This window comes from Dysidea avara, chromosome 7 (genome assembly GCF_963678975.1).
Source record: "Dysidea avara chromosome 7, odDysAvar1.4, whole genome shotgun sequence".
Classification (NCBI taxonomy): domain Eukaryota; kingdom Metazoa; phylum Porifera; class Demospongiae; order Dictyoceratida; family Dysideidae; genus Dysidea; species Dysidea avara.
The window spans coordinates 31799705-31811105 of record NC_089278.1 but is presented as its reverse complement, the minus strand read 5'-3'; positions in this window follow the sequence as shown (position 1 = coordinate 31811105).

The window sequence follows — 11401 nt, the reverse complement described above, 5'->3', positions numbered from 1 at the left end:
TGTTGGTTGATAGCAACCAGTAACAAAACAAGTGAATCTCATTTTGTTATGGGCAATTGAACACATCAATACAGGATAGCTGGCATCACAAGGATGGTGGTTTTTGAAGTGATCAGAGAATAAATAAACAATTGCTTCTAATCTTGTTACTGTTGATATGACAAATTCCAATATAGAGCCAATACAGTGCTACAGTGATGCTGTATTTTCTTTTGTTAATTTCATTGGCCTGAATGACATAAGCACCCAAATATATATGGTTTCACTGAATGCTGCAGTCAATGCTGTTGTGCCTTGGTTTTTACAGTCTGAGTGGATTTTTACAAAGCACAACCCATAATGCCAAACTGACTTGTCTGTGTAGATCTGTAGGCCACAAGGTATAATTGTAATAGCATGTAACTATACAGGAAGACCAGTTTCCCTGTCAGAGGTTATCTCACACTTTCCTCAAGTCATCTGCGACTTTTTAATGGGATAATGTTTTTACTTTTCAGTAGCTAGGGAAACACTTTCAACAACATGTCTAATAGTCTGGTTGTAATCATTGAAGTTTTGACTTAGTTTGAATAGGCCACATATGCAACAAGCTTAGATCAAAAGGTAGTCGTATGTGAATATATGTGATTAATTGATATCGCCATCTGTAGCATTGTCTACCACAGTATGTTTCATTGTGCAGGTTTTGTTTAAAGGGATCAAGGCATGATTGCATGGGCTAACCTTTATAGTGGTGGTCCTTGATGTCACCTCTTCAATGGCCAGGATAATGTGACATTAACATAATGGTCCCATTATTTAATGTCATTGAAGGAAATTGTAGTTAATTTTGTGGTTCAAAGAAAATGTGTTTGTTGTTTGTCTTATCTATGCTCCATTTGCCTTACTTGACTGGTTTATTGGTGTACCATATAACAAGGAATCGATGCATCAAATATGGCATTTTCATCAACGGCCACATAACCATGTATAGTATAACCGTTCTGCTACTATTTTTGTTTTGGCTGATTTAAGCGGCAAAAGATTACACAATGTAGTCTCTATGTTATTATATATTGTAAATATTATTGCTAGCATGTGCATAATCCATTGTGCTGCACTTCTTAAACTTGTACAGTTCATGACAGGAAGTATGGGTGGTACCTCAAATGTTTGCTGAACAAAGGCACTGCTCATTTATTTATACTAAGCCTTGTGGTTGATTCCAAACACCTTTCACTAGACAAATACCTTAAACATACATATCAAGTTTAAACTCGTTTGTCACCTAGTGATCATACAGTTGTGATACTCTAAAAATAAAACAGACAGAAAAGTTAGCAAGGTAAAGCGATACTCGGTAAACACTTCACAAATTGTAACAAAACAAGCTTGGACTAACTTGTAAATCCTGATCTAGCGGTATTCATATACCTTGTAAGATGTAATCGGAATACAATTAAAATAACACACTACAGTCATATCAACTGAACACTGTTGATTTTGTGCAGTGACGTGCATGTAGCTATAACAGTGCTGAGATTTACTTAAGGAAGCAAAAAAGAGTAACGTATTTTGTAAATAGAACATCTAGGCCGTAATCACAACAATTTACCAAAGGCATGTGATAGATTATGAATAAGCTGTGTTGCCAAAAAACATTCCCATATGTGACATAAGTGTTAAATTGTCAAATGTTCCAAATAGGTTGTTTGTGGATTTGTCACATCATCAAATGCTTGTTGTTACATCATCGTTGAGGGTAATATAACAGAGAGTACCATATTGGTAAAGTATACATTCATCGCTACAAATATGGTGTTGTAAAGCCCTACAAATCTCTATACTATTACTTAATTGTGATATAAATCACATAATTTGGTTGTGGATTTAGATAGATTTTCCAAGAAATTGTAAAATCACATATTTGTCTATGGCTTTGATGCAACCAACTGTAGCAAATGAAGTGGTCAAGATTTCATTGTTTTTGCTGAGTGACATTGGATAGCCTTGTTTCTCTAGTTCCCTAGCTATGCTGTCACTTGTTTACACAGACTATTGCTCAATAAAGAAACCACTTTGAGAATACAAACAGATACTATGACACTGTGCTGCATAAATAAGAACAATTGAATAAGTGAGCAATAGGGAATTGTTTCAAAATATTTTCCTTTAACAAACTGAATTGAACTAATCCTGTTAAGCAATAAGTAGCTAAGCATTTTAGCTAGCAAATTTTTTCATGCAGCAACCATAGATGATGTATGCAGCCAATTGAAAACCATAAATCTAATTGGATTTGACACTCATGATGAGTGTATTTTCAGTGTTCACAATGTCTCCATCCTGTGTTATTGTGTGATGTCACAATGGTATGGATATTTGTTGTTTTTCCTATTGAAAGCTAGAGTGCGAGCCACACACGCAGTGTAACATGACATTTAGATCAACATCATATCTGCTGTGTTTGTGACAATACGTAACTACTCACATTTCAAAACATGCTAGATACTAAATTTATTTAATCAATACAGAGTACACCAGGCCACCTTCCCACAGTTCTAACAGTAGCTATATTAAATTTATTTTACAATTACGTGGCTTCTTATGTGCTAGTTAATAATGTGGATTTTGTATATACCACTATGGAAGGATCAGTAACTGTGAATAAAGCAAGCAGAGTGGTTCAAGAATATGTTTTATTCTTAAAAGCACATACATCTGAAAATATGAAGGGTATTTCCACATCTTGGACAGAAAAAAAATTTCTCAATGTCTGTAAACACAACAGCTGAAAATTGTGTCTATTAGCCATTGATGAAGACTCTTGTGTACAGTTTTGGGTGTGTGCTAGTGTATGTGTAATCTCACATGAATGTGTATGTGTGCATGTGGATATTAAGCATCACTTGTGTGGCTTTGTACTAGTGAATGGAATTTTATCAGTTCAGTAGCTATGTCCACCCATCAATGGCTGCAGGTCTACAGATCTGTGTGTCCTTTACTTTACAGTACACTATCAAACAAGTACAAAAATAAACATATACTGCTAAATTAATAACACTGTATGACTGCCCTGTTATCTACTTATGAAATGTAATGAGTGTCTCTTTGTGTGCTTCACTCTGGCTAGGTTACTCTAACTAGTTTTTACATGGTGGTATAAACTTCTCACCACACCTTTAGTCAACAAGTGGCACTGTTAATGAATAGTAATATATGTAGCTACATGGTGGTGGTTGTGAGGATATCTGTTACAGTAGTCCCATAAGTGTTACAGAATCTTATGTAAGAATCAAGTGATCTTTACTGGCTGAGTGCGGGTAGCTGGAGAATATGAAAATTAAACTGCAATCGGATGTGGGAGATCTCCATGTAGGGGCCATTCATATCATGATAATGGTAATCAGTTCATGAATACACTGAGCAGTACTCTCAGTGCCAATTGATAGGCTGAGAATTACAATTTTAAGCTCTCCTTTCATGTGAAACAAAAGATTTGAGTTAAAGCTTAAGCTATTGTATGGCTTTGTTAAATTGATCATAGGTGGTAGTTCATACATATTCAAAATAAAAATATAGAAAAAGGTATTGTAATTAAAAAAATCAAAGCATAACTACAAAGTTCTCTAATCAGTTTAGAGCTTGGATGTCTGGTAGAAAGTTAGCACATGTTGTCCTCACCCAAATGAGTCTTTAATGTGGCTTATTTACAACTATTTGTGATCTGACAAACATGCATATGAGCTCTTGTCAGATCTCCATAGTCACAACATCATGCATATTTCAGTATTCATACACATGGTATGAATGAGTAACTATGGTGAATGGGTAGTTCACTCACAAGAAGCAAGTTTGTTACATCAGCCATTTCTTGCATCCCTGCATGTTTCTAGGTAGTAAACTCTTTTCAAAAACAAGTAAGCCATCTTCCTTGCAGACCAAATAGCATGCATAGATACAAATTAGTACAACGTTTTTGGAATAGCTTACATTATCTATCATCAAGCAAAACATATGAATATCTGTTTGCCACATATTCACACAATAAAAATATTTCATTGGTGACTAGTTATGTAATAAGCATGCAAATGTCAATATGACTAATTGTATGCATTATATTATGTGCGTACACTATGCATTTCATGTAAAGAGACAATGTACATTCTAAGTGCTTCAGTTAGTACACGTGTTAGATCACAGGAGCCGTGCGTGGCTATGGTGTGTAGAAGTATGCAGCTCTTATGTGCGGTTACGACATGCAGAAACTATATTCGCCCTCCTACACCGCGGTGCATGTGTACAACATCCCTGGTACACATGTATAGTTCAGATTTGTGTTCAACAGTACATACCTGAACTGATTTAGAAAAAATGACATATGAACATGAATTGGAAACCCTTTCATTAATTGATATAGAGTAGTATCTTGATCTCTCATATTTTAAAAAGCTGGAAAGACTTCAACAAATTTGATTATTATATGCTAAAATCATTGGTTGAAAAATTAAAATCAATCAATTGCGCAACTCACTAAATATTTACCGGCTTCCTTTAAAATTTCCACGTATATGACATAGCAGACAGAATATGTAGTAATTTGTATTGTAAACATCAATTTCCGTAAGCTTGTAGTTACACTACTAAATAATGTATATGAATAAAGTGAACTCCTTGAGTAGTTGTACACAACAACAACCGTCAGTAGTGATTATAGCTTGAATTTAGTGGCTCTTTAATATGCTTTTATATACCGCACAGGTATTACTTGTGCGATGTTATATGTATATATATATATATATATATATGAAGAAATGGATTTATCCTCTTTGCATGATTTTATGATATTCATTTTATGTGCACGAGCCAATCAACACTTCTAAACATGTTTACATTGGTAGCATTGATTTCTTGTGGTGAAATTTCATAAGGTGTATGTATGGGATAAGCACTGGCAACCAAGTCTACCATGTACTGTAACAAATTGAAATCACTCGGGTATCTAGAAAGTGTTGTAAATAAATAGACGTGTTGGTACTGTATGTATGAACAAAAAATTAATAGGTGGTTGCAGTACAGTGGAACTTCCCACTCTCAAAAAGGACATGGACACATTGATAATCATGACACTTGTCCATGATCCTTTTTTGTATATACACAGTATGTACGTTTAGACCCTTGAAGTTGCCACCATTCTAATACACATGGTCCCAGGGTGTATGACTCAGATACGTAGCTACCCAACAGACAAAATATTGTATAAAATTTGTTTTAATAATCCTTACCACTACACAATCATTATGGCAGACATTGAAAGTGACTGGTGGCTTCATTCATTGTTTAATTAGCAATTATATGATGATGACTAAGGAATTATGATGAGGTGTGAAATATTGTAGTCTCCAGACCCATGTCTGCAATCGTGACTTGTAAGCTGATATTACCTCTTCTGGTCAATACACTAAAGTGTGCATACAAGAAAGCCTATACCTGGACTACACTATGGTTGTAATACATGTATATGGCCACCATGCCAGCCACATACATACAGTTACATAATTGTGTGAATGTATATATATATAATTCCGGTACAATTAAGTATAATGATTTTGTACATATAGAGTTACATATGTACATTGTGTACAACTTAAAATGACTGTATCGAAGCACACTTGAGTGTTTGAACCATACATGTAACTACATGCTACATCACTATCGAAGTATTGAATTCAAATGTGCATAGATAGAATAGTGATGCTTTGTATTTTTAACTTGCACTATAACTAACTAATGCTAAATATTTAAAACCCATTGAGTGCAGTTATTTGTGGTCCTACCAAACATTACAGGAATGACTACCATGCTATATAGTAAACATTAACTTTTGGTAGCTAATAAACACAACTGCTTGTTTATTGCTTGGTAGCTATGCCAACTGTTGAGCAGCACACATTAAAAATTTTGGCCATGGCCAAATCTTTGCTTACATCATAACCATTAAACTAGTATTACCCAGTCTTGTAACTTCACTCAAACCCTTCATAGTCACTCTATTGTGGTCTTCGTAATCAGTTGGTTAATCCAATCTGTATGATTATGTTGGGTGTATCCAAGGAGCTGTATACATGCAATCAGTTAGAGATTTGTGATGTGTACACAGAAGTCAAATGGTACACTAATGAAGTGCATCAACCAATTACTATGACTGAAACATGAACACTCATCAATTTTTTGGTGTTCAGTTCTTAAAGTTATAAACAAGTTCTCAGTGAGATCACGCCTGCAGCAATAATTTCAGATTAGCTACCTACTAGCTATAGTCTCTGTACGGAAATACTGGATTCCAAGAATTAACAGCAAATTAAAGATAGTCACCAGACTATTCAGTGCTTCAGAAATCTTCAAGTTCCATTTTGTTGTCAACAATGACTTAATAAGTATGTTATCTGGATCACTTTCCTGTGTCCTTATATACATGTTTATTTTGCATAAGCATAACTGGTGTGTATTTGCATATGGAGTACATAAGTTATCAATGGCATGATCAGTTACTGTGGATCAAGTTGCGGTCACTGCATATGCGGCATGATTGTACACATTTCAATAAATTGTTCATCAAACATTAACAGATAATAACGTTATCTAAACAAAAACAAGGATGCATCTGATTACATAGGGTGGGATAAGTATGAATGGTGAAACTGGAACCAAAATGATGCAATCGTATAAAATTAATTTGCTATTGATAAACAGATATATAGCAGCTAGCTACTACAGTTGACTATACGCTTTAAAGCTAGCAATGATTATTGCAATGGCTGTAGCTAAGTGTATAGCATAATTTGTAAATGACAATTGAAATAAATTGTGACCATCACCCATATGGCCATGCATGAAATAATTAGAGTTTTGATTTTCAGGGTGATGTTTAGTGCAGGGTCCAGTTTTAAAATATTTTTTTGGAATTCAAGGAATTGAGAATTGATGAAAATCAGTAACAAGTGGATTTACACCAAATATTACTTAAATTATTAGAAGTCACAATTAACTGTTACAGTATCTTGAATATGCATTTAATTGATAATCACAAATGTTCTGGATACCTCAGGCTCTATATTCTTAAGTATACTATACACATGATACATTGTACCATACGACAAGAAATTTTGACTAAAGAAATTTAAGTTGACAAATTTGACATGTCAGTTAATTCATCAATTTATGACCATATGCACTTTTAAAAGTAGTGTTTAGAACTATGGCTGATTTATTGTCAACATTTCATTAATCAAAGCTGATGAAGTGTGGATTCATCAACTTTGCCTTCTGTCAAAATTTCCTGTCATATGGTAAGCTACTGATGTAATTTTATTAACTTTCCTTTACCCAACTACTTGTAATTAACCTGTATGCCCCACCCGATATGTTAGTGTCACACGCAAGTACAATAAGTGTAAGGCAACTTGGAAGGTATCGAACAGCTAATTTTAGATTGATTAACTATATTGAAACGTGCTAATTTATAGGACTTTCTTTCATAGAGTATAGATTAAATTAGTCTCCTATAGAAGCTACTGGTAACATGTAAATGTATTATATATGAAGACCCTATAGACAATACTATCAAATGCACATGATGGGATATATCGAAACACAAAACAGACCACTCCTATGTTATATATCAATGGCTCAGACAAGTAGCACAACAATAATAATTATACAAGTGTGATGAGATTTATTATCCTTAATTTGTAAACAAACATTTAACTATAGCCATACACATCAAATAAATGACATGCTCAGACCACCTGTAATTCCTCAAAGGCTTCAAAGCATTATGCTCTAGAAGTAAATACAATGTTTGCAGAACCGCTATTGCTTGGGAATCACACACAAGTAAGTAATAAGGTAAAATAGGGTTGATATGACTGTCAGTGTGAGCAGGCTGAGTGATATTGTAATAATATGCGATCATTGGTTTTCCAGTGTGGCACTACATGGTATGGAATTACACAGATGATGGAGGAGGAGGACCTCACCCAAAACCAAAAAGAGTCATATATGAGACAGTGAAACAAAATTATTTCAAATGATGAGTGTGACTTGACCCAGCTAAGCAACACACTTGCAATTCAACTTTGGTCAAAATTACAGCTGGGTGTGGTAAAGTCAATTTACCACTATCAAGTATACTGGCACATTCTCAATATTGTTCATTCAGTATACAAAATTTTCACGAGCTTGCAAGACAATATTTTATTGAGACTAAGTTCTATTCATAATGGTTTCCATTGGGCTGAAATTCTTTACGATCTGGATGTTTGGTTAAGGTCCCAAGTATGAGGCTTTTTTTGCTACATCAGTAACAATTAGGCCAGGCAAATTAAAGTTGATTGCTAGTTTCCCATTTCCGCCCGCATGCCTTAATAGAAGTGCCACAAATTTTTCATTATATGGCTATTTCCACCGCATGGATTTTCAAATATTTTCACAATTATTTCATTATTGTAACAGTGGGTTTATTTTAGTTTTTTTTTCCAAGGTTTATCCATAATGAATAATGACCTTTTCCCCGCATATTTTGAAAATTTTGAAATGGGAAGCTAGCAATCAACTTTGCCTGGCCTTATAAACAGATAACCTTATAATCAGGAGCTTATTTGGTCTTGAGGGGTCCATATACACTGTACCATGATTATCATTAATGGGATATGTTCACAAGGTGCAAATTTAGGAATGTCTCTGTGGAGTCGTGGATGCAAAAGGCAGCTCTACATCAATTAATCCTCCAAGGCTAAAATTTTTGGACAATAGTCACCTTTGGGCCAAGATTTTTTGGCCTTTATAGGCAGGTGGTTGCTTTAACCAGGTGAATTTGTGCATAAATAACTCACCTGAGGAATATGCGGGTGGTCTTTTTAGAGAGGTACCTTTCTATACAGATGGCCCCGTTAAGACAGGTTCAACTGTACCAACTACTGCACTGATGTTTTTTTTTTAAATTATGGTCACACATGCTTTTTTTTAAAGTTTACACAGATGAAGTACATATATGCATGTTGGTAAGAGTTTTGTGCCTTTGCTCTACTATGTTCATTATATACCCATTTCCGATGCCATGAGTTGCTTTTCATTGTAGTACATTTTTATACCCACAATCCATTTTAAAAATTTCATCAATGGCTATAGTGTATAATTTGTATTTGGCTTTTGGTAACCAGCAATACACTGATTTATTGCAAAAATTTCCGTTTTCTGTAGATACGGTCAGGAACATGTTTCAAATGGAGAAACCTGGGCATTTAGTTAAGGTGCTGAAGTACATTAACTGATTAATTAATAATATATATAGCTCATTCAAAATCTAAAGAAACATGATACCCTTAGTCTTGACGAAGACCATTCTCCTTTTTGCTTGCCTGTCCAGTAATATACACATGCATAACCTTGAATATGCTAATACCTCCTCTGATCTGGTGTGGCAAATCAGGACATTCTCAATTGGTCCCAAGCCATCCAGGTATCACGTACTGTACGCATATTGTATTTGGTGTATAACTTACTGTTGCTATACATGTTATGATGTCTTTTCTGCAAACTTCATCTAGTAAAAATTTCCTGGGACTTTGATTATTAGGCACACACGTCCCCTAATAATTATAGTCCACAAAAGTAGTGTCATGGCACCACGAAGAACCAGGCAAAGTTTTATTAAATAAAATACAAACAGCTAGTCATATAGAGGTTTAAAGTGACTGATAGTAAAACATACTATTGCATATTAATTGAAAATTGACAGATAATGCAATAGTTTCAACATGTAAGGGGAGTGTATCCTGTGTGTAGGCTATCAGACTTGTACACATCAGTACACGTAGGTCATCACTGATGTATCCATAAGTAAACGTATAGAAGCAGTGTATTCAGAAAATATATCTGTCATCCTTGTATGCATCATAAAAACAAAGTAGGACACTCATAGTTACTGTCATATTGTGTGTCATTGCCGGACAACACTTTATAGATAATGATGTGAAATGTGTATACCATGCACAATAGAGTACGTTAAACTTTAAAAGACCACAATTTCTAGATGTGCCAGAAATATATTGAACAAATTTCACCTCATCATCAGGTCATTATTGGTGTCCAACTGCACACAGTTGCTGCTTTTAGCCAGCACACTACTACTTTATTTAGGTTGACACCTACCTGGGTGGTCTTATTAACAAGAGGAAGCTGCTAATATGTTAAATGAAGATGAACATGCTTGATAACATGAAGAGCCATCTACTAGTTGAACAAACAGAAAATAAAACTGTGACAAAACTTTGTAAGGCGATATTTGCTCGCTTTGAATCCCCTTGCTGTATCATATAAAACTCCTCAAGATGTCTTGTTGGAATATTCCATATGTAAAACAACAGCAGCTATCAACCCTACTCAGTTCACCAACAAATGAATTCTACAAACCAAATAGGTACGATCTATGCCACATTAATCATTGCATGTACAACAATGAAATGATGCCACGTAGTAGCACCTTAGCAGTTTCACATACAATACTGTTTAACAGAATCTACTTGCTGAAAAGCTGTACTGACTGCTCTCACTTGCTATAACATCAAGACATTGCCTAACCTTTCATCAAATAATAACTGTATAGACATTGCATTTTTGTCGCAAACCCCTAATATAGCTGTGTCTGAAAGTTGGACCATAACCTTTCAGCATATGGTATGCATAAGAGAGAGAGAAAACCATCAATGATGAAAACGTCGTACAAAATTAACAAATGTGGGTGAGTCCTCGGACACATACAGCCACAAGCATGAACTAAAAAGGCCTGTGTGGGCATGCAAGGGTGTGGTTATACAAAAAAAAAATAAGTAGTACAGATTATTTAACTAAACTAGATCCAGTCAATCTTTTGTCTATATAGTCTGCCCCAATTTGTTATGCTACATGAATATGTGTTCAACAAGGTGACATAATTTCCAGTAACACATTCCTACACAAGCCTAATTTCTTCTCTGGCAACAACATGACACAGCTGTGTAGCTACTAATGATAGCTATTTGCACCTCAGAAGTGAAAGTTTTCCTAGCTATCACGTGGAAGGTGAGTGAAACAGCACTGAAGTCGAGTATCACACTTCTAGCCTTGCACAGCTATAATTATTTTAACAGCATAGATTGTAAATGGTTTCATATTTTATTTTATAGCACCACACTACATCCTGATCCAACCGTGAGTTCTATGTAGTCTCGTGCCCAGACCGAGACTAAGTTCTATGGGAGTCCACATCGGCAAACAGTCCCCCACGATACGATGTTGTCTGCATAGCCTGCAAAAATGTATTTTTAGGATATTGATTACGCCATTTCTGCCAACACACGTTCGTCTACAGAAAATCCGAGCC